The following is a 23,989-nucleotide window of genomic DNA, read 5'->3' on the forward strand; positions in this document are numbered from 1 at the left end:
CAATCAGATTCACTGATTCTGGTGGGAGGGGGACTGTTTTTTTGTTCTGGAATTAAAATTCCAACCTGTGTCCTTAAGAAACTTCTAAGCTGGACACTTTGATCTGTTTTGTAGAACGTTAACATATGAAGTATTGTTAAATATAGTATTGGCAGGGATCAAAAAATCAGTTTTCTATAGAAAATGTTCTCTTGCATTACACGGTTATGCAGCTATCTCACACTCCATGGCCTATGCATTTTTTCATTGTCATTAGATTTTGACACAATATTGTACATGCCCCTGGCTACTTGTTCTTTTACATCCCAACTTAATTTGGGATTCATATTGTGTATTTAACTTAAATAATGGGATATATTTTGTGTATATAAGTTCCTTTTACATCCCAATTTAAATTTGGGATACATATTGTGTATATAAGTTCTCTTTAATTCTTTCATGCCTAAGACACTCCTTCTACCGTGCATTCCCCTTATGCAGCTCCCAGTTCTTCTTTTCCCTGTTTTTTTGTAACTGCTCTTTTCCTACTGCGTTTTCCCCTGTTACATGTAAACCGGCATGATGTCGCTGATGAATGTCGGTTAAGAAAAACATTAAATAAATAAATAAATAAATAAATAAATAAATAAATGACATACTGTAGGTGGGTCCAAGGCTGAATTTAGTCTAGATAATTAAAAACGGAGAATTCCCCCTTCCAAATTGTGAAATATAGCTTACATAAACATTATCAATAATGCAGCAAATATGAAAACCTGAACTGCACACAACAGAATATTAAAACAGAAATGTTCACATATATGAGAGATCCATGATGACAAGCACTATTAGGCTGTAAGCGATGGCACAATATGCCTTTCAACAATGGGAGAAATGTAATGCATTCAAAAATTATATTAATACAGTTTTTCATTAATAGACAGCAGGGTTTGAGCAGTTACAAAAAATTATTATACAGTTAACAGTTTATTCCTCCATTGTGATTTTTTTCAAACTTCTTCTTTGGAATTATTAGTTTTCATCTCCCTCCAAAAAATGTAAAAAAAAAAAAAAAAACCAAACCAAACCCCAGTCTATTATATAAGATGATAAGCAGAATGTGTTAAGTTGACACTGATTGTGGCATTTTTCCCTAAGTATAACACTCTTTTACTGTTGTACCCTTCTGGAGACCAGTGTTCAGTGACTCACTTATTTCCAGGTTCACACTAGTGGTTTGTTTGGATTTCTTAAACCTGGCAATTTTCCTCCTGTTTCTTTGGGCTTCCTGGAATTCTTAAACCATAAGCCTTCATATGCAACCACCCGAGGATTTTTCCCTCCATGGCATCCCCAACCAGGCAGGTGAGTGGAATATCTGACTTGGAGATTGAGTTGGGGACCTTTCGCATGACAATGCTCAGCACTGCCTCTGAGCCAGTCAAGCCAGCCCACACTAATATTTTTCTTTTGTGCATACTGGTATTGGTTAATGCTAGATGAAAACATGTTCACGGCCTTTTTTTCCTATTGTTTAAAGCCCCCCATTTTTTCATGGAATCTCCTATAAAAGGTTAATGCAAGTCCTGTCAGGTTACCCCATTCCTTATATTTGAAATGATGACTAACAGCATCAAGATGAAAACTGCACAAACCATCATCCTCAAACTATTAAATACTATTGTCAGCGGCTGCCTTCCCCACCTGATACTATTACTTGCAGTCACTCTATTCCACTAAAATTAAAGCAGCTTGAATGCCAGGGTGGCAAATTACTCTATTGATTTGGCCTATGTTTTGGGAGCTACTTGGCACACAGTATAAACAAAACAAAACATGACTGTCAGAGTTCTTACTGCACTTCTGGCCAGAAGCCCTGACTCAAGCTAGGTCAGTATGTCTGGTTTTCTTTCTAAAGACCAGTGGTGAGGAGTGTGAGAAAAAATTAACCAAAATTAACCTGAATATCAAAAGTTATTTAATTGAAAAATGGGTGCTCCAAAATTCTCAAGTAATTAGGTCCACATTATCTTAAGATTCAGAGTTTCAATAATAGGTAATTATAGTCCAAATGTAGAAAAGGTTCAAATACAAATAGTAAATGATTCCAAAGCAACTAAGTCCCCCTGACATGGCCATGTTTCACCTAACAGCTTCATCAGGAGGCACAAACTGGAGGGACCTTCAGAGAAACGTGTGTATCTTAAAGAGAGCCATGCTTCCAAATGCAGTCTAAAAAGTTAGTTTTGGTTAATTTTTTCTCATACTGCTCACCGCTGGACCTTTGACCCTACAGTGTGAGTTATTTTGTTACCTACTCCTTTATCTTTTTGGTTCTCTTTCTAAGCCAAGGCTACCGATTTCTGGGACCTCCACAGGTTTTCACTTCACTCTAGCTCCTCCTCTTGCCATAAAGACCTACATCTTTATCTTCAGCTCCAGTCTTTCCGTTAGGGCTAGTCTTTGGGTAGGATGAGCTGGGCAGTTCTCCTGGATGCCTAAGAGATGTACCTTGGGTGCCCTCTGCATTGCCCATTGCCAATGTGGTCTCGCAGCTAAGGGAAATGAAGAAGTCGTTTTATGACTTTCATTTGCTGTCCCATCACAGAATTGCTGTGTGAATAGAATGATGATGCATCGCCAATATGCACTCAGGCAATTCCCTACTTACCAACACAAGAGTGCGGGAGCACTGTCACAGAGACCATGGGAGGGCGGGCACGGACAATACTGTATGCATTGAAAACAGTGCAGGAGGGAGACAGTATTTTACTTTGCTGTCCATGCACAACAGATGAACAGAGGAGTGCTTTAAGTGCTAGTCTACTGCTTGCTTGGCTGTGGAAGTATGACAGAGCTGCCGTGGGGGTGGGAAAGAGAGAGGGAGTGGAAAATTCAGGATGGGGAAGAGAGAAATGGATGTTGGATAGGGCGCTTTCAAAGGGGGAAGGAGACAGAGAAAATATGCTGAGCAGGGGTGGGGAAGGAAAAAAAGCAAGGATTCCTGGTGGGGGGGGGGAGAAGAAAACTAGAAGCTGGATAGAGGAGATGTTAGATAGAGGCGCTTTGCATGGGGGAGGGAGAGACAGAGGAAGCAAGGATGCCTGGTGGGAGGAGGAACAGAGGAACAGTTGCTGCCCTTCTAGCAGACTCTCAGGGGAGGGAGGGGAGGATGGAGATTAAAGCTGGAGATCTAAGAGCTGGGGAAGGGGGTGAGAGGCAGAGATTAAAAGATTGTTAAAATGATTGCATGGCCCTAAACCTAGTGCTGCCTAATAAAATTTAAATTCATAGATTTTTATATAGATATGTATTTTGATTTAGCGTTTTCATCTCATGAATCTAAATGGCATGTAAAAATAAAAAAAAGACATAACTGATATTGTATCCTCTTTTCTTCTATCTGAGAAGTAACTAGTACATAATGGAGATTTTTTTGCTTGTAAGCGGAGGTTCAAAACCACACTCTTCAACCTTGTATGTGGAGCACAGGAAAATTTGCTGGACAGGAGACTGATGCCTACTGCAACAACACTTCCAGCCAGCGCAGGGGAAAATCAATGTTTAGCATAGGAATACTAAACCCTTGTTGATTATTAGAATATTATTCTTTGGGCTGGGTTTACATGATCATGTTAAAAAAAAAATCACATCATATTAATGATGTCAAAAACAGGAAGAGAAAAAAATGTTCTCAATATAATAATATTGTGATATAAAAATGTACATTTTTCCCAAATCGTAGCCTGCCAACTTGAAAAAAAATTGAATGGGTGAATGAACAAACACCAAGTTAACTATAATATTTTGCTCACCCAACTGGTCTTATTAGTTCAAACAATATACAGTTGCTTGTCCTCTTGACCTTCTCCTTCAGGCACAAAGAGTATGTGTAATACTAAACAGCCTCATTACACTCCTCAGGAAAATAACTGGAGGACAGTTTTGAAACTATTTTGAACTGCAGAAATTGTCATCTTTCTTTTTGGTGAGACTCTTTGAACCAGCAATCAACTCAGGTCTAATAAGTTGATGTATGTTCCTGTACATTATTTAGCTTCTTTCCCTCAATTCTTCCATCCAGTCCATGTCAATACAGCAAATCACTGCTATCTACACACACTGCATGCCACAGACATAGGTGATTCCCAGCTCACTGCTTCTTATTTAAAACCAAGATGAATATACAGCAAGAGTATTAGAATCAGATCTAAGATTGCCAACTCTGGTCCATGAGTGCCACATACAGGTCTGGTTTACAGGATAGCCAAATAATGCAAATTAATATGGGACTTAGTTCAAAAGCATGGAAATAGGTCTCATGAGAACTCCCTGTGAAAATCCTAAAATAATAATAATAATAATAATAATAATAATAATAAAAACTTAACCAGACCTGTTTGGTCCACTGACTGGGGTTGACCATTCCTGAGTTATACAGACCTTCAGTGGACCTGCAGGGATCTATTAATGGCACTACTATTACATCAACCTGGGCAGCTTCAGAGATACAATGCATTCAGAAAGTAAAGTATTCAGATTCCTTCACTTTTTCCACATTTTGTTATGTTACAGCCTTATTCTAAAATGGATAATGTGCATTTTCCCTCCTCAATCTACACACTACCCCATAATGACAAAGCAAAATCAGGTTTGTAGAAATGTAGACAAATTAATTTAAAAAACTGAAATATCACATTTATAGAAATATTGCTATTACACTCAAAGGTGAGCTCAGGTGCATCCTGTTTCCATTGATCATCCTTGAGATGTTTTGCCCACTTGATTGGAGTCCACCTATGGTAAATTCAATTGATTGGACGTGATTTGGAAAGGCACACACCAGTCTGTATAAGGTCCCATAGTTGACAGTACGTGTCAGAGCAAAATCAAAGCCTTGAAGTCAAAGGAATTATCTGTAGAACTCCTGGACAGGATTGTGTCGAGACGCATCTGGGGAAGGGTACAACAAAATAGCTGCACATTGAAGGATCTGAAGAATACAGTGGAAACACTGAGAGAAGAGGATCACCTTGCTGGGAGCTGAAAGGAATCAGTAAGTTTTGCTTAGGAAATTTTTTAAAAGTATTGGGAAGAAGTAAACTATTAAGGTATATTTAGAGGTAGATCTTCAAAAAATACACGCGCTCGAACAAAAGTACACCAGATTTTGTAAGATACGCGCGTAGCCGCATGTATCTTATAAAATCCGGGGTCGGCACGTGCAAGGCTGTGCAAAATTGGCAGCCTGCGCTCGCCGAGCCTCGCAGCCTGCCTCCGTTCCCTCCGAGGCCGCTCCGAAATCGGAGCGGCCTCGGAGGGAACTTTCCTTCCATGTTCCCCCACCTTCCCCTCCCTTCCCCTATCTACCCCCCCCCCCCAGCCCTACCTAAATCCCCCCTACCTTTGTTGGGCAAGTTACGCCTGCTTGAAGCAGGCGTAACCTGCGCGTGCCGCCCCGGCATCCCCCGGCACAGGCTGCAGTGCCGGGGGACTCGGGACCGCCCTCCTGGCCCACTCCCGAACCATTGCCACGCCTCAGGACCCGCCTCAGACCGCCCCTGCCCCGGACACACCCCCGGACACGCCCCTCCCACCCCTTTTAGGAAGCCCCGGGACTTACGCGCGTCCCGGGGCTTTGCGAGCGCGACAGCCTATGCAAAATAGGCGCGCCGGTGCATGAGTGCCCTGCGCGCGTAAATCCTGGAGGATTTACGCACGCAGGGGTTTTAAAATCTACCCCTTAGTGTGTTTGTTCTTTTAATAGTCAGTAAGGCGACTAATAAACATAAGTTAATGTGTTTATTTTTAAATAGTCAGTCAGTAAAGCAGCTAATAAGCAGAAGTTAGTGTGTTTGTATATAAAAAAAAAATACCTAGAAGCTAGAAATTAGCTAGGAGCAGTGTATACCTAACTAAAAAGGTTGAAAAGTTCAGTTACTCACCTTGGAAAGGTGTTCAGGTAGTGTGATTTGGTTTGATTAGGTACCAACATTTGTTAATCAAGACAGTAGTGAGTCACTCAGGCTGAATAACTGAAGTGTTAAAGTTTTGTGATTAACAAATGATGGTACCTAATCAAATCAATCAGAACAGCAGTGAGTCACTCAGGACAACTAACTGTAGTGTAAATCTCCAAAGGGATTGTTTTATACTAATTTACCTTAGAAGCACAAGATATATTGCAAGGGAAGAGCTCAGTAATCCACAATCCATTGTGAGCACAGAGAGGAGAGGATCACCTTGCTGGTGGCTGAAAGGAATTAGTAAGTTTTCCTTGGGAAAAATTTTTAAAGTATTGGGGAGAAGTAAACTATTGGGGTATATTATTTAGTGTGTTTGTGCTTTTAATAGTCAGTAAGGCAGCTAATAAGCAGAAATTGATGTGTTTGTATTACTAGGATCAATAGCATGGGATATACTTAGTTTCTGGTTACTTGTCAGGTACTTGTAGCCTGGATTGGCCACATTTGGAAACAGGATGCTGGCCTTGATGGACCCTTGGTCTGACCCAGTATGGCATGCTCTTATGTTCTTACAGTGGCTTCCATCATTCTTAAATGGAAGATGTTTGGAACCACCAGGACTCTTCTTAGAGCTGGCCACCTGCCAACACTGAGCAATTGGGGGAGAAGGGCCTGGTCAGAGAGGTGACCAAGAACCCAATGGTTACTCTGACAGAGCTCCAGAGTTCCACTGTGGAGATGGCTAAAAGAACTCAAAACATGGCTTTTCAATTAAATTTAATTTCAAAACAATTAAGACCACTTCATAAAATCACGGACAGCTAATCTCGATTACGGATAGTTATATTAATGATGACATTAACCCACTGTGTAGATTTTTAAAAAATGTTAACTATTTACTGATAGCTATTCACTATGTTTCACTTTCCCGGCGCTAATTTCTGAAAGTAAAATGTGCTGCTTGGCTGCACATTTTACTTTCTGTATCCCGCGCGCATACCTAATAGGGCCATCAACATGCATTTGCATGTTGAGAGCGCTATTAGGTGCCGCGGGTTGGCGCACGTTTTCCTCCCCTTACTGAATAAGGGGTAAGGGAAAACGCACGTCCAAGAGCAGGCTAACAGTGCGCTCCGTTTCGATGTTGCTACTTAGTAAGTTAGACTATAACCAATACGATTACTTAATCATAACATGCTCATATATATTGTCACACCAGTTATAGTGTTATACCTTATACTTGATCGACACAGTTATATTGTTATACCATACATATTGTTACATCAGTTACATTGTTATATCAGTGGTTACTCCTCTTGTAATACGTTGTTTTACCTGTAAACCAGAGTGAAGGCCTCTAGCTAAACTTCGGTATATAAAAAAGTACAAATAAATAAATAAATAAATAAAGACAATGCAGGAGTGGCTTTAGTATAAGTCTTTGAATGTCTTTGAGTGGCCCAGACTTGAAACTGATCGAACATCTCTGGTGAGACCTGAAAATAGCTGTGCATCGATGATCTCAATCCAACCTGACACAGATTGAGAGGAGCTGCAGAGAAGAATAGGAAAAAACAAACCAAATCCAGGTGTGCCAAGATTGTAGCATCATACCTAAGAAGACTTGAGGCTGTAATTGCTGGAAAAGTACTGAGTAAAGGGTCTGAATACTTATGTAAATGTGATATTTCAGTTTGGTTTTTTTATTAATTTGCACAAATTTTAACAACCTGATTTTCCTTTGTCATTATGGGTTATTGTGTGTAGTTTCAGGAGGGAAAAATGCATATTATTCATTTTAGAATAAGGATGAAATGTAACAGGCTACCACAAGATCTGTACCAAAAGGTGCATCAGAAGAGACTTAAGAAGTTAAATATGTACACTCTACCGGAGAAGGGATATGATAGAGATTTTCAGTTAACTCAAAGATATAAATCAGGCACAAGAAGCAACCCTTTTTCAGAGGAAAGAATTCTCTATAACATGAAGTTACAGTATAAGAGGTCTAGGGTGTAGACTCAGATGGAACATCGGAAAATATGTCTTCACTGAAGAGGTGACAGATGCATGAAATAGACTTCCAGTGGAAGAGGTGGAGACAAAAATGGTAAAGGAATTCAAGAAAGCATGGGATAAGCACAAAGAATCCCTATTGGTGAAGATGTAAAGAGAAAGCCAGAAATCATCTGAGGTATATGGCAATGTAGCAGGAATCAAAAGGTTCTCTTCTGCTGTCATATTCAATGACAGTGATAAAACAGATTTAGGAAGTTTCAGTATTGCAAACAACCCAACTTTTACTCTGTCAAGAGCAGAAGTGGTGAAGACAAAACAAACAGTGGATGAAGCTAGAAGTCCCCAGAAACTAAGCGGGATAGGGAGGGATGGCTGAGTATTGTCCAGCAAGCTCACATGGTCAGGCAACAACCTCAGGGGCAATTGATTTTAGCTCCCTCCAGAAACCAATAGAATGCTACACCAATACCTCTTAATCCAGATGTAACCTTAGTTTTTGAAGTCTTCACTCCTATAGAAATAACCGCCAGTTCTTATTTACTTAACCCTATTCTGTAGAAGTAAACTTTTCATGAAGACTGTAATCTGTAAACACCTGTATTTATTATAAGAACTTGTATTTACTATTTATATTTATTATTTAGCTATTAACATTGTTCTATTACCACTTGGTACTATTTCTCTCCTTCACCTCTAACTCTAAGTTCCTACTAAGTTAGCCATGTTATTTATACCCAATTGTTGGATGTAATTGTATATTTGTTTAATTGTTCAATCTGTTTGATGTAATTTTCTGTTCCTTGTTCCGTGTAAACCGAAGTGGTATGCACTAGTGCATGAACTCCGGTATATAAAAGCCTTTAAATAAATAAATAAATAAGTGCATCTGAAACAAGGCCAATATATGTGAATTTTGAGCTATTCCTTCCCTATGTGGGGCTGTGATTTCTCACTCTAGCACTCCTGGCCCTTGAAGGTTTGAGGAGTAGACACCTAGATTCAGTCAGTCTGGTAGTTGCTGGACTATCAGACCACTCCCATAACATATGCTTTTAAACTTGGCATAGTCTTAAAAGAAAAATACAATCTCATATTCCGCATTCTGTTGAGACTTGGATTGACCAATATTTATCATTACCAAGCCAATTCATAATGGTAACCTCTATGTCAAGACTGTAAAAGATGTACTTATAACTTTCCCCACAGACAAAGAATGGATGAAATGCTTTACTGCCATACATTTGATCCTTACTGATTAAAGAAAAAAAGATTGTGTTTTGCCATCCTGTACCATGAGATACAAGCTGATTCAGTTCAATTGGGATCAAACTATATAGCATTCTCTCCTGAGAAATGTGAAAGACAGTATCCTTTTCTGTCAAGATCCAGTTTCACTTTGCAGTCATAGCACATGGTCTATGTGGAGCATTTTATGTCAACAATTGGATACTTTGCCTTGTGAAAATCAGAGACACCTAGGAGAAGATTCCCCACATAGGAAAAGATAATGTTCCATGGATGAAGTCCAAATATGTGCCCTGTAATCCTACTGTTGTTAATTCAACTGGATCTAATATGACCAGCATCCTAGTACTAATGTGATGACAGATGTTTAGTTTTTGTAATACCTCTGCACATCCTCCTGGCTTGTCTTGGCTTCTCTAAGAACAAAGGGTAAATATCTAAGGGCACCTGATCCACTTCCCAATTACAATTTCTCAAAATTAAGGTATTAAACTTCTTGTAAGAAATCATTTTCTCCCAAAAGATTAAAGTTAAACACATACTCTTGTGGTTAATACATGGGGATTAATTTCCCTACAGGGCAAAAATAAACTCAAGGATTAAAACCTTTAGAAGTGGCTTTGTTCCAAGTAAGCAATCTCATCATATGAAGGGATAGACTATTAAAAATATATATGTGTATTTAACTACTTGTTCCATCTCTATTAAGTAATCTCATTTTTCTTTCCAAGGTGTTCTATACCAGGCTAGTATTGCTTTTTGTATCCAGTTGAACAGGAACTTTGGATAACAATAGCTGAAGAGAAAAAAAAATTAAAGGCTGAAGCTTGCAGTGAATTTATCCCCTTCTTCCACATTATTAGCATGTAAGAAATTTACTCCAAGAAGCTGAGATCAGCATATTTTATATAAAATAGGTCCCCATGTACCATTCCAGCATCTATTCTCAAGGTAGCTTGTTGTTGGAATGCCATAGTTTGTAAGAATATAGTATAATTATTGGAATATATATCTATGAAACCCAACCTGCAGTTCCAGCACAAACACTTTGCTTATCCAAAAGTAGGTCATTAAAGCTCCCTAGGCTCAAACTTGGATCTATAGGTAGGTAACTTTTTAACTATGTTCTGGCAATGATGGGAAAGGGACAGGGCCAGGTTTGCTGTAAATCCAGACACTGCAAGCAGATAATGAAACCCATGTCAAAATCCTATATAAAGCGTTATTTTATTTCTATGGGTTAATAAAAATGGGTGATTAAGATTATGCAAGAGGGAGTTTCTAGGGTATATCCCAAAAGCATGTTTTAAGTTTTGTTTTGTTTTTACCTATTGAGTTTAATAAGATTAAAGTCTAAATGTCATTTTGTGGAGTGTTTTAATGGTTATATACAATTAAAAGCTAGATCAAATGTAGGGATTTTTTTTTTCTTTACTTAGGAACTACTGGGAGAATCAGTGAAGAAAGAACACCCTTCTTCTTTCAGTCTCTTTCTGGGTCTTTAATGCAAGCAAAATACTGGTCTGGGCATGAAGGTCAAAATGCATGTCCCTATAGAATAGCACTGGAGAATTACCAAAGTGAGCATAGAAAAAAAGGTAAGACTTTACTAACATATAACTAAACAATAAGTTACTATTCTATAGCCTTTCACCCCTTGCTGTTCCACTGCTCAATATAACAAAGTATATTTAGCTGCATACCTGCTGTCTCCAGTTTGTAATAATTACTATATAGGGAGAGGGCAGACAGCTGATCAGGCCTAAAAGAATGATAAAGGTTAGGTACCTACAAACCCATAGCTAGATTGTAACTTCAAATTATTGCACCGAACTGCTACTTAGATTCAAGAACACTCGGAAAAACAGCCATTAGTAAAGGAAAACATTTGCGACAGTGGAACATACCATGTACCGGCCTTTACATCCTCAAGCTTCAGGGCCATTTGTCTTCCAACATCTCGCCAAATTATATATTAGACAGCAATATAGAGGGGGGCTTTCTCCAGCCAGTATAAATACCTGTAATATACAGCTGCAAAATCAGTCAGTGAGGCTAAAAAGCTCCCTGCGGGTGGCTAGCACCATACACCCACCAAATGTGAAAATAACTTTCACTTTGAAAGGCACAAAGCTCTCAATCACTTTTAACTGAAAAGTTAGCTTTCTCAGTGAACTGGGGGTGGCAAGGAGGGGAAGTAAGGTCGTTGTGCAAGTGAACCCTGGTTTTCTCCCTTGCAATATCTAACCTCTTCACCTTCTCCCTCCCTTCCCGAACCACCATAGCACCTCCATCTGCAGAGGTTCTGGGGTAGAGATTGGGTACATGATCTCTATAGGCTTCCCCAAAATTAAAGAGCAGATAATGTTTAAATCAAAGGTGACCTCTCCTTAGGAGAAAACAGCCCCCCTATGCTAAATTATACACCACCAGGTATCATTTCAGCCTGGCCAGCTTTTTCAGATGGTGATGAAGAAATGCCTCCTTTGGATGCTAGAGGTGCCTTCCTAATATAATATATTCTCCTTATGGTGTTCTTTACAAGAAATTAGGTACTGTGTGTATAGGGTGCACAAAAGTTACCTTCTACAATCTTTGTGGCCAAATTATTTTATAGATTCTTTAGGCTACTCCTTGGAAAATCTCCTGAGCTCCTCATGACTGTCACATTTGTAGCAAAGTCACAAATTACCTCATATGCATGTGATCTGATGGGTCCTCTGCTTACTATGTGATGAATTTTCATAGGGTTTTGCATGTAAAAATAGCATGTTTGCACATATAGGGGTAGATTTTAAAAGGGTTACACGCATAAGTTATGCACCTAAGTTATGCGCGTAACCCTTTCAAAAAACCCCTGTGCGTGCCGAGCCTATTTTGCATAGGCTCGGCGGCGCACGCAAGCTCCGGGACCCACGTAAGTCCTGGGGCTTTCCTGGGGGGCTTGTCGGGGGGCGTGTCACGGTGGTGCATCATTCGGGGGCATGGGCGTGGTTCTGGCCTGGGGCATTTCGGGGGCGTGGCCTGGTGCGCGAAAAAAAGTACGCGCGGGCGTAGTTTTATAAAATCTACCCCATATTTTATTTCATAAACGTCACAAGTATATACATATTTTGTTTTTTGTATTTTCATTTTACCAGAAAAAATAAGGGGCAGTCTAAGGGTATTCTGGGGCAAGATACAGAAGTACACATAGTAGTGGCAATTTTGAAAGAGAGATACGCATATGCATTTCCAAACTTATTTGTGCACTTTTACACCTCCTAATTGACTTGTGCAAGTGAAATCAGTATATAGGGTGACATTCTTTTAAGCATGATAGAAGAGCAGGATCTATGGGTGATCATATCAGATGATCTTCAGGTGACACCAAAATTCAGAAAGATGCTTGGGTGCACAGGGAGAGGAATAGTCAGCAGAAAAAAAAGGAGATGATATTGCCCCTAAGAACATAAGAAAATAAGAAGTTGCCATACTAGGTCAGTCCAAGGGTCCATCAAGCCCAGCATCCTGTTTCCAACATTAGCCAATCCAGGATACAAGTACCTGGCAATTACCCAAACAGTAAATAAATCACAGGCTATTAATGCCAGTAATAAACAGTGGCTATTCCCTAAGGGGCGGATTTTAAAAGGCGCGCGAATAGCCTACTTTTGTTTGCGCTCCAGGCGCAAACAAAAGTACGCTGGATTTTAGTAGATACGCACGGAGCCGCGCGTATCTGCTAAAAACCTGGATTGGCGCGCGCAAGGCTATGGATTTTGTATAGCCGGCGCGCGCCGAGCCGCGCAGCCTACCCCCGTTCCCTCCAAGGCCGCTCCGAAATCGGAGCGGCCTCGGAGGGAACTTTCCTTTGCCCTCCCCTCACCTTCCCCTCCCTTCCCCTACCTAACCCACCCACCCGGCCCTGTCTAAAACCCCCCCTTACCTTTGTCGGGGGATTTATGCCTCCCAGAGGGAGGCGTAAATCCCCGCGCGCGAGCGGTCCTCCTGCGCGCCGGGCCGCGACCTGGGGGCGGGTACAGAGGGCGCGGCCACGCCCCCGGACCGCCCCGGGCTGTAGCCACGCCCCCGTACCCGCCCCCAAAACGCTGCCGACACGCCCCCAAAACGCCGCGACGACCGGGCCCGCCCCCGACACGCCCCCCTCGGAGAACCCCGGGACTTACGCGAGTCCCGGGGCTCTGCGCGCGCCGGGAGGCCTATGTAAAATAGGCCTCCCGGCGCGCAGGGCCCTGCTCGCGTAAATCCGCCCGGTTTTGGGCGGATTTACGCGAGCAGGGCTCTGAAAATCCGCCCCTAAGTCAATATGATTAATAGCAGTTTATGGACTTTTCCTCCAGGAACTTATCCAAACCTTTATTAAACCCAGCTTCGGTAACTGCCTTGACCACATCCTCTGGCAATGAATTCCAGAGTTTAATTGTGCATTGAGTGAAAAATAATTTTCTCTGATTTGTTTTAAATGTTTTACTTGCTATAAATAACCAATTCACATTTACCCGTTCTAGTCCTCTCATGATTTTATAGACTTTTATCATATCCCCCCTCAGCCGTCTCTTCTCCAAGCTGAACAGCCCTAACCTCTTTAGCCTTTCCTCATGGAGGAACTGTTCCATCCCCTTTATCATTTTGGTTGCCCTTCTCTGAACCTTTTCCAGTGCAACTATTTCTTTTTTGAGATGTGGCGACCAGAATTTCACACAGTACTTGAGGTGGGGTCTCACCATGGAGCTATACAGAGTAGGGATGTGCAGCAGGGACGGATTCGTCTGATTCGGTATTCGTATTCGTCGGGACCCAAATCCATTGCATCCGTTTTCGGGGGACCCCAATTCGTCCATTAGTTACATATGGTATTCGTTTCCCATTAAAGTTGAAAAAACCCCATCCCAACCCTTTAAATGTAATCAACTACAACCCCCCACCCTCCTGACCCTCCCAAGACTTGCCAAATGTCCCTGGTGGTCCAGCAGGGGTCCTGGAGCGATCTCCTGCACTTGGGCCGTTGGCTGCCGGTATTCAAAATGGCGCTGATAGCCTTTGCCCTTACTATGTCACAGGGGCTACCGGTGCCATTGGTTGGCCCCTGTCACATGGTAGGAGCAATGGACGGCTGGTGCCATCTTGTGCTCCTACCATGTGACACGGGCTGACCAATGGCACCGGTAGCCCCTGTGACATAGTAAGGGCAAAGGCTATCGGCGCCATTGTGAATACCAGCAGCTGACGGCCCCTAGAACAGGTGATCACTCCAGGACCCCCCGCTGGACCACCAGGGACTTTTGGCAAGTCTTGGGGGTGTCAGGAGGTTGGGGGTTTTATTTGTTATTGATACGTTGCATTCGTGGGCGTTCGCCATACGTTTTGGAACCCCATGAATGCAACGAATAGGGTCATATACGTTGCGGATTGCGCATTCGTTCAAAATGAATGCGCATCCCTAATACAGAGGTACTATGACAATCTCCATCTTATTAACCATTCCTTTCCTAATAATGAATAACATTCTATTTGTTTTTTGACACCTGCAGCACACTGAGACAATGATTTCAATGTATATATATATAAAGCTAGTTCACTTTATTTACCAGGTCTTGCCACTTGTTACTTTGTTCACATTGTTTTATCTATTTATTGCATTCGTATTTTGCACCTGTTTTTGCACTTGTATGCTAGCTTCTAGCCTTCGCTCTTGTTCCTTCTAGCCTCTACCCTGTACCTGTTTAATGTAATATCATCCTGCAGTTATGATGTAAACCGGTATGATGTACCTACTAATATCGGCATAAAAAAGTTTTTAAATAAATACATAAATAAATAAATTATCCACTATAACGCCCAGATCTATTTCCTGGATGGTAACACCTAATATGAACCCTAACATCATTAACTATAATGTGGGTTATTTTTCCTTATGTGTATCACTTTGTACTTGTCCACATTAAATTTCATCTGCTATTTGGATGCCCAGTTTTCCAGTCTTGCAAGGTCCTCCTGCAGTTTATCACAATTTGCTTGTGATTTAAAAGCTCTGAATAATTTTGTGTCATCTGCAAATTTGATCACCTAACTCGTCATTCCCCGATCCAGATTATTTACAAATATATTAAAAAGCACTGGTCTAAGCACAGATCTCTGAAGCACTCCACTGTTTACCTTTCTCCACTGAGAAAACTAACCATTCAATCCTACACTGTTTCTGATTTTTTAGCCAGTTTGCAATTCACAAAAGGTTATTGCCTCTTACCCCATGACTTTTTAATTTTCTTAGGAGTCTCTCATGGGGGACTTTGTCAAACACCTTCTGAAAAACCAAATACACTAACGGCCGGATTTTAAAAGGCCTGCACGCACAAATCCCTTAATTGGAGCGGAGTGGGAGGGAACTGGGGAAGGCTCGATTGTATCGCTGCATGGAAATTGCAAATGTTGACCCCCCCACCTCTTGCATGCGCCGCCCACGCAGCCACCCAATTTTATAACATGTTCTTTACAACTGTTTCTATGAATTTTCCTGCCAGTGAAGTCAGGCTCACTGTTACGAGCGCGACCTCCATTGGCCGTCACACTCCGAGGCACAGAGGCGCGGTCGTCGCTAAACAGGGTTGTGACCCCTTGGGCCATGGCATGGCCCAGGGAGGAGCCCCAAGCCAAACCGTGGGAGGTGAGCTGGTGCGAGCATGGGTACATGGCAAGACATGACAGGCACAAGGACCTAGGATACGAAGTCTGACCCTCAACCGGACCTGCACACCCCGGACAACCAACAACGCAATGTTGATTGATGAACAGTCCTCCAACAGTTCCAAGCCCTTTCGGACCTGCCGCTGGGTATGGCAATGGGCAGCAGGCCGGAACGAGGATGAGGGCAGACGGAGTCCTTGGAACAGAGAAGACTTGAGACTATGACCGATGCGAAGCCATCACAGATGAGGGACTGATGCGACAGCATCACAGACCAGGGTCGATGCGACGGCATCACGGACCAGGGTCGATGCGGCGGCATCACAGACAAGGGCATCACTAGCAAGGACTTGATGCAGCAGCATCCCAAACAAGACGAGGAGCTGGGAGGGTAGACATTGGCACTGTCTCTCAGGGCACCCTACACAACCCACCTTCACGGGCGGACCCAATGGGCTGGTCGCGGACCACCCTATCCCACTGCGCACCCTACACAGCCCGAGGAGGCTGGTCATGGACCACGCTGGGAGCGGGACAAGCGCAGGGAAAAATCCAGCCAAGGCAGAACTTCAACGACGGAGCCAGATGTCATCCGGAGCTCCACAAAGGATGGCAGACAAGACGGCTCAGGAGCACAGGAACGAATTCCACCTGCAGGCCACTCCACGCTCAGGAAAGACGTCATCCGAGGGACCGAGGCCTGACAAGACCAAAAGGCTCAGGAGCACTGAAGACACAGGAGCAGAACACCAAGGAACCAGGAAGGCTGAGACAAGAGGAAGCCTGGATGAGGGGACCTCTGGAACACAGAGACATGGAACATCAGATATCGGGAACATGAAGACATCTGAAGACAAAGACAGAAGACGTCAGGAACCTGAAGACGTTGAAAACCAGGACGATGAACATCTGGAATATGGAAACAGCTGAAGACACGGACATCCGGACTCGAGCAACACCAGGACTGGGAACAAGGAACATGAAGACACTGAACATGAAGCCATCAAAGCAAGGAGACCATGGAGGACCTGGACCGGTCTGAAGACACAGGCAACTGTGGAACTCAATCCGAAGGCTGACATCAGGACTGAGGACAAGGAACATGAAGACACTGAACACGAAGCCATCAAAGCAAGAGAAGACCACGGAGGACCTGGACCGGTCTGAAGACACAGGCAACTGTGGAACCCTATCCAAAGGCCCTGAGAGACTGACGAAGAATCCCTTTTATAGGGCTGGAGCAGGAAGTCAGCATGAGGTGGAGCCAGCAACACTTCCTGTGGCTGGCCCTTTAAATACTGTGAAGAGGCGCGCGCTGGCACCTAAGAGAAAGCTGAAGAGAGAGCAGGACCCTGGACAGCGGCGCTCTCCTGCGCTCTGCAGCAGCAGAGCAGGGAAGGCAGAGTGACGGCAGGCAGACTCCAGGGCAGCCTCCAGGCTGCCGAATGAGGACCCCATCAATGGCAACACGGCTCCCGGCCGTGGGGGCAGGCCGGCGGTGGCTCCCTGCCACAGAGGCAGGCTTCGGGGTGACCTCCAGGCCGCAAAGAGGAGCCGGGCAGGCAGGGCCATGACAAGATGGCGCCGGCGGTGGCCGTGCTGCCTGGGACCCGGCGTGGGCATCGGCGTCAGCGGCTGCTCGGCGGGGGCAGCTCTGCCGAGCAGGGCAGGAGCTGCTGCGGCCTCCGGACCAAGGAAGATGGCGTCGGCGACGTCCTGCCGCTGAGCAGGAAACAACCACGGCCTCTGGGCTGCGGCAAATGGAGCTGGCGGCGTCCAGCCGCATCGAGGGAGCCAGCAGGTAGGGAATCTGTCCGCGGAAGCGGGCAGATTCACAACACTCACCAGTCTATAATTTCCTGGATCACCCCTGGAGCCCTTTTTAAATATCTGGGTTACATTGGCCACCCACCAAGTTCCAGGTATAATGGACGATTCTAATGATAGGTTACAAATTACTAGTAATAGATCTAAAATTTCATTTTTTTGTTCTTTCACAACCCTGGAGTATATACAATCTTGTCTGGGCAATTTGCTACTTTTCAGTTTGTCAATCTAGTCCACTACATCTTCCAAGTTCTATGGAATGTGAATGTGAATCCCAAGTTCTAGGGATGTGAATCGTTTATCTGACGATTGAAAATATTGTCCGATATTTTCAATATCGTCAGATATCGAGGGGTCCCCAATAGCGATAGGAAACCCCACGATTAATTTAGTGGGTTTTCTTATCGTTATTGGGGGGGGGGGCGGGAAGAAAGGACACAACCTAAAAACACAACCTGACCCTTTAAATTGAGTTTGTTAGTATCCCCCCACCCTCCAGACCCCCCCAAAAAATTTTTAAATACCTGGTGGTCCAGCGGGGGTCCCAGGAGCATTCTCCCGCGCTCAGGCCGTCGGCTGCCAGTAAACAAAATGGCTCCGATGGCCCTTTGCCCTTAGCATGTGACAGGGTATCCATGCCATTGCCTGGTCCCTGTCACATGGTAGGAGCAATGGACGGCCGGCACCATCTTTAAAGAGTCGGCTGTATTTTTTGGTTATCAGCTCGGGTGTAGCTGATAAAAAAAACCCCGATCGGACTGCAAGATAAAAATTTCACGATGTGAATCAGAACCGAAATCCGAACCGATACCGGTTCCGATTCACATCTCTACCAAGTTCATCCTGATTGTCGTGGCCTGGTAGGCTAGGATCTAGGATCACCCCGCAGAATCAATTCAAGACTGCAGGACAGGAGTGGAGATAGTCTTCTGCCTAACCATCCTCTCCCCCTTGGGTGGAGCCCACAGGTTCACAGAGCAAGGCAGAAAACATGGCTCTTTAGAAAAGCGTATGATTTAATGTAAAGAAAAGCATAAAATTTAAAGTAAAAGACAAAACTGTGAATAGAGGGACCATTAAGTAATGAATGATTTGAAGAGCATTGTTAGCAGGACTAGAACCTTTAATTTCTGTAAGGTCAACCTAGAAAACCCATGAATATGTAACAGATTACATAGTAGCTAGCAATTCCCTAGAATATTTATGATTATGAACTACAATATGATGTGGAATCAAACCTTATAGTTTGTGGAATCAAACTATAAGGTGAATACTGAACACACAGTATATGGCCACTGACCATGAATATATGTATGAGGATTTTGTAAACTGTTGTAATCGTCATTTGGAATGACAGAATATAAAATGCCTAAATAAATAAAATACATAATAAATAAATAAATAATATGTGCCTCAGGGATCTGTACTTGGACCAGTACTTTATAATATATATTATAAATGATCTGGAAAGGGGTATGACGAGTGAGATGATCAAATTTGCGGATGACACAAAATTATACAGAGTAGTTAAATCTCAAGCAGATTGTAATGAATTGTTGGAGGATCTTGCAAGACTGGAAGATTGGGCTTTCAAATGGCAGATGAAATTTAACATGCACAAGTGCAAAGTGATGCATATAGGGAAAAATAACCCTTGCTGTTGTTACACAATGTTAGATTCTATCTTAGGAGTTACCACCCAGGAAAGAGATCTAGGTGTCATAGTGGATAATTCATTGAAATAGTCAGCTCAGTATGCTGTGGCAATCAAAAAAGCAAACAGAAAGTTAGGAATTATTAAGAAGGGAATGGCAAATAAAACAATGGATGTCATAATGCCTCTGTATCACTCTATGGTGAGACCACATCTTGAATACTGTGTGCAATTCTGGTCGATGCATCTCAAAAAAGATATAGTTGCACTGGAGAAGTGCAGAGAAGGGCAACCAAAATAAACTGCTAATAATTAATAAGCAATAGTAGTTTGAGACTTAATGTTTGGGTACTTGCCAGATACTTGTGACTTGGATTGGTCACTGTTGGAAACAGGATACTGGGCTTGATGGACCCCTGATCTGACCCAATATGGCAATTCTTATGTTCTTATGAAGGCCACAGGACAAGGCAGGAAGCCAAGATAGGCTACAAGACAAGGCAGGGAAACAAGACAAGGATGGCTAGGTCAAGGAGCCAAGGTGTCTCAGAGAAGAGGCAAGGGGGAGAATGGATAGGCTGGGTTGAATAGGGCTGGAGCCACCGCCTCATGGAATTACCAAGAGGGTGGATAGCACAACTGTGAGCAAGGCTCGCTGATGACATCTGCTGGAATGGGGGCTGTGTAGCAGGCAGAATCGTGACAGTGATTTGGTTCAATTCATCTAAATCATCTCCCTTGAAAACCATTTCCAGAATGGGTGTCTTCCCAACATCCTTTTTAGTAGGGATGTGAATCATTTTTCTGATGATTGAAAATATCAGACGATATTTTCAAACTCGTCAGAAATTGGGGGGTCCCCGAAAGCGATAGGAGAACCCCACATTTTCTTGGGGTTCTTTTGGGGGAGTGGGAAGAAAGGGCACACAAAAACAACCCGCAAACCCACCCCGACCCTGTAAATCTCATTATTTAGAATCGCCCACCCTTCTGACCCCCCCAAAACCTTTCTAAAGTACCTGGTGGTCCAGCGGGGGTCCTGAGAGTGATCTCCCGCTCTCGAGCCATCGGCTGCCACTAATCAAAATGGTGCTGATGGCCCTTTGTCCTTACCATGTGACAGGGGCTATCGGTGCCATTGGCCAGCCCCTGTCACATGGTAGGAGCAATGAACGGCAGGCGCCATCTTTAAAAATGGCGCGGGCCATCCATTGCTCCTACCATGTGATACAAACAGTCTAACTTCAATTAGTCAGCCTGAGTGACTCACTGCTCTCTTGATTAACAAATGTTGGTCCCTATTCAAACCCAATCACACTACCTCAACACCTTTCCAAGGTGAGTAACTGAGCTGAACTATTCAACGTTTTTAGGTATACACTGCTCCTAGCTTATTTCTAGCTTCTGGCTACTTTTTGGGTTGGGTTTTTTTTTCAATACAAGCACTCAGTTAGTATTAAATACAAACACTCAGTTCTTTAAAAGTCTGGAGAACACTCAGTTCTGCAGACTTTTAAAAATAAACACTCTACCTACTGCTACCTTATTGACTGACTAAAAATACAAACAGTCTAACTTGTTTATTCACTGCCTACCTACTGCTACCTTATTGACTATTTAAAAATACAAACAGTCTAACTTGTTTATTCACTGCCTTTCTGACTATTAAAGGCACAAACACACAAACACACTAAATAATATTCCCAAATAGTTAACTTTGCCCCAATACTTTTAAAAAAGACAATGTCCCAAGCAAAAACTTACTGATTCCTTTCAGCCACCAGCAAGGTGATCCTCTCCTCTCAGTGTTCCCACTGGAATGCAGTAGGCAGAAGAAGTGAGGTCCGGTCCAGGGGTCAGAGGCTGGCGGCAGAAGACGAGGTCAAGAGGCAAGCCGAGTCAGGAACCCTGGATCAGGAATACTGAAGACAACAGTGAGGAGACCTGTTGCCAAGCCACCTGCTGGGAGTCCGATGCAGCCTTAAGTAGCCTGGGGTTGATGATGTCATTCGAGGGGGCCAGCCACGTTTTCCCGCCGCCGGCCCTTTAATTCTCGGCTGGGGCCACGAGCACGTAAGGAAGGTATGTGCTGAGGTGGCGTCCCAGCCGCCGACAGAGCAGAGCCGGGGCCTGCTGCCTACGTGGGAGGGCGTCGGGAGGTAGGTGGAACACGTGGTTGGCAAACGTAACACCTCTCTCAACTCCTCCTTCCCTCTAAAGTTCTGGGCATGCTCCTAAACAATATATACCCTAGATGCCATACCCCCAAAACGGTGGGGCTATCACATAGGGAGGAATCAAAAATACAAAACCCCTCCTGTAACCAATGAATATTCAAATTACAAGGGCAAATGTTAGTGATGGCTTGGACTCCCTGTCACAATTGTGATATAACTTGTACCCTGGTTTAGCACTGTCCCATTGGTTATCCTCCTTCTACCAGGTCTCTGAGATGCCAATCATATCTATCTCTTCATTCAGTGCTATGCTATTCGCTCTAATTCTTCCATCTTACTTCTTAGACTTCTGACATTGGCTGCATGCCCTACACAACCTGAGGGCTGGTTGCGGCCTATGCCAAAGGCGGTGCAGACTCTGAGCTTGAGACTTGGCATGGACGGAAGCTGGGCAAGGAGCTCCAAAGATCAGGAACAAGATTCAAGGGCTCAGGAACTCAGAACCAGTGATGGGACGCTGGAGTTTAAAAACAAGGCACTTTCAAAGACATGACCAGCGAAGAAGACAGGCCTTGTGCTGCAAGGTGCCCTACACAACCCATGGGCTGGTCATGGACCATGACGCTGGCATATCTGGAGGAGTGGACAAGAGAGAAGACCTGGAAGGTGGGACTTGGAGATGAAGACTGGAACATCAGGAACATTCGAGGATTTGACATCAGGAACAGAAGTCACAGGGACTGTCGAGAGACCAGGAACATAAATGAAGAACATAGAGGAGCTTCCATGATGAACAAAAAACATGAAGACTTTGAAGGAGCGAAGAATTGGAACTCCAAAGACTCCAGGAGCTACAGGGATGAAGCAACTCCTTGCAAAAGCAATGAAGGACAGACTGAAGAGCCCTTTGGTAGGGCAAGCAGGCTGACATCATTGGGAAGGATCGCATAGCTTTTCCGCCGCAGACCCTTTAAATTCTGAGGAAAGGCACATGCTCGCACCTAGGGAGGCAGCACGCCACAAAGAGGAATGTCGGCGGCCTTTCTAGGCCACATAGGAAAGGAAGTTGGCAGTGCCACTTAGCCACAAAGATGGCCTCAGTGGCAGCTCCAGGCCACGAACAACAGCGGCAGCGGCATCACAAGCTGCATAGAAACAGGAAGTGGTGGTGGCGGTGGGTATTGGCAGCACTACTCCTGCCACGGGGCACAGCATCGTTGGCCAGCAAGGGAAGTGAGAAGCTGCTCATAGGCCTGTCCCACAGCAGTATCCACAACACTGAAGCAGCTGGTTCCATTGGTTTTAAAGTTCCATTGGAGGTAATGCATGTACAGGTGCATTAAAAAAAACACATGTATCGTGGCTGCCATCTATCCAAGGACTACAAGTACTTGTCATGCTATGGAGAATGGAATCAAGAGAAGGTTGCTGATTTTGGTACATATGAGACTTGCTTGATCAAAGGGAAGATACGTCTAGTCCTAGAAGGTATCAATCAGAGCTCCAATGAATTGAAAGTGATAAGTTGGAACAAGAGTGGACTTCTTGAAGTTGATGAGAAAATTAAGTTTCCGGATAAGCTCGAACATCTGTTGCAGATTGTGAAGGGCTTTGTTGAGGTTATAGGCTGTTATAAGTCAGTCATCCAGATATGGAAAGACTTGGATTCTCCACCATCAGAGATGGGCAGCTTTCACTGCAAGGCACTTGGTGAAAACTCTGGGAGCAGTCGAGAGTCCAAATAGAAGTACCATGTATTGGTAGTGAACAGAGTCCATCTGGAAACAAAGGTAGTATGATGGATAGGGATATGTGATACCACATTCTGAGGTGAGTCTAATGAATGCAACTGAAGAGTCAGGGGTGGAGGCAGCAGCAGATACTGGGTGGATGACTCTGCTGGAAAAGTAGCAAAAACCCTCCTAACTAATTTATAGGGTCATTTTCTAAGGTGAGATAGCCCATTATCATAGCGGTAGAATTAAAATTAGGGGAAGGGGTGGAATTAGGGAGGAGTTTGGGAGGGGTATAACGGAAATGGGGTGGCAGCACCGCTGCCAGCGGTAATGATTTGGACATTATCACCAGCAGTAGCACAGGAAATAGTGCCACCTTTTAGCATGGCAGTATGGGGGTGATAGTGTGCGGCACAGCCACACCAAAGCAGGCAAAACTGCACCGCCATGATGCGGCTGACTGCACAGTAGCACCCCTGCCCCCTTTACATCAGCAGCTCATCATTCTGCAGGAATGATGCATCTAGGCCTTAGTGAGTTTCTCAAAAGAACTTGGGACCCTCTGAACAGGTGTCAGAGAAGCAACATCTTCCTCTAGTCTAGGAAAGGGCTCCTGAGGAACTATAGGTGGTCTATTAAAAAACAGTGGAAGTATCAATCAGATCAGATCAGGGTTTTCGAGAGATAGTCCATGAGCAA

Source organism: Rhinatrema bivittatum, chromosome 8 (genome assembly GCF_901001135.1).
Source record: "Rhinatrema bivittatum chromosome 8, aRhiBiv1.1, whole genome shotgun sequence".
Classification (NCBI taxonomy): Eukaryota; Metazoa; Chordata; class Amphibia; order Gymnophiona; family Rhinatrematidae; genus Rhinatrema; species Rhinatrema bivittatum.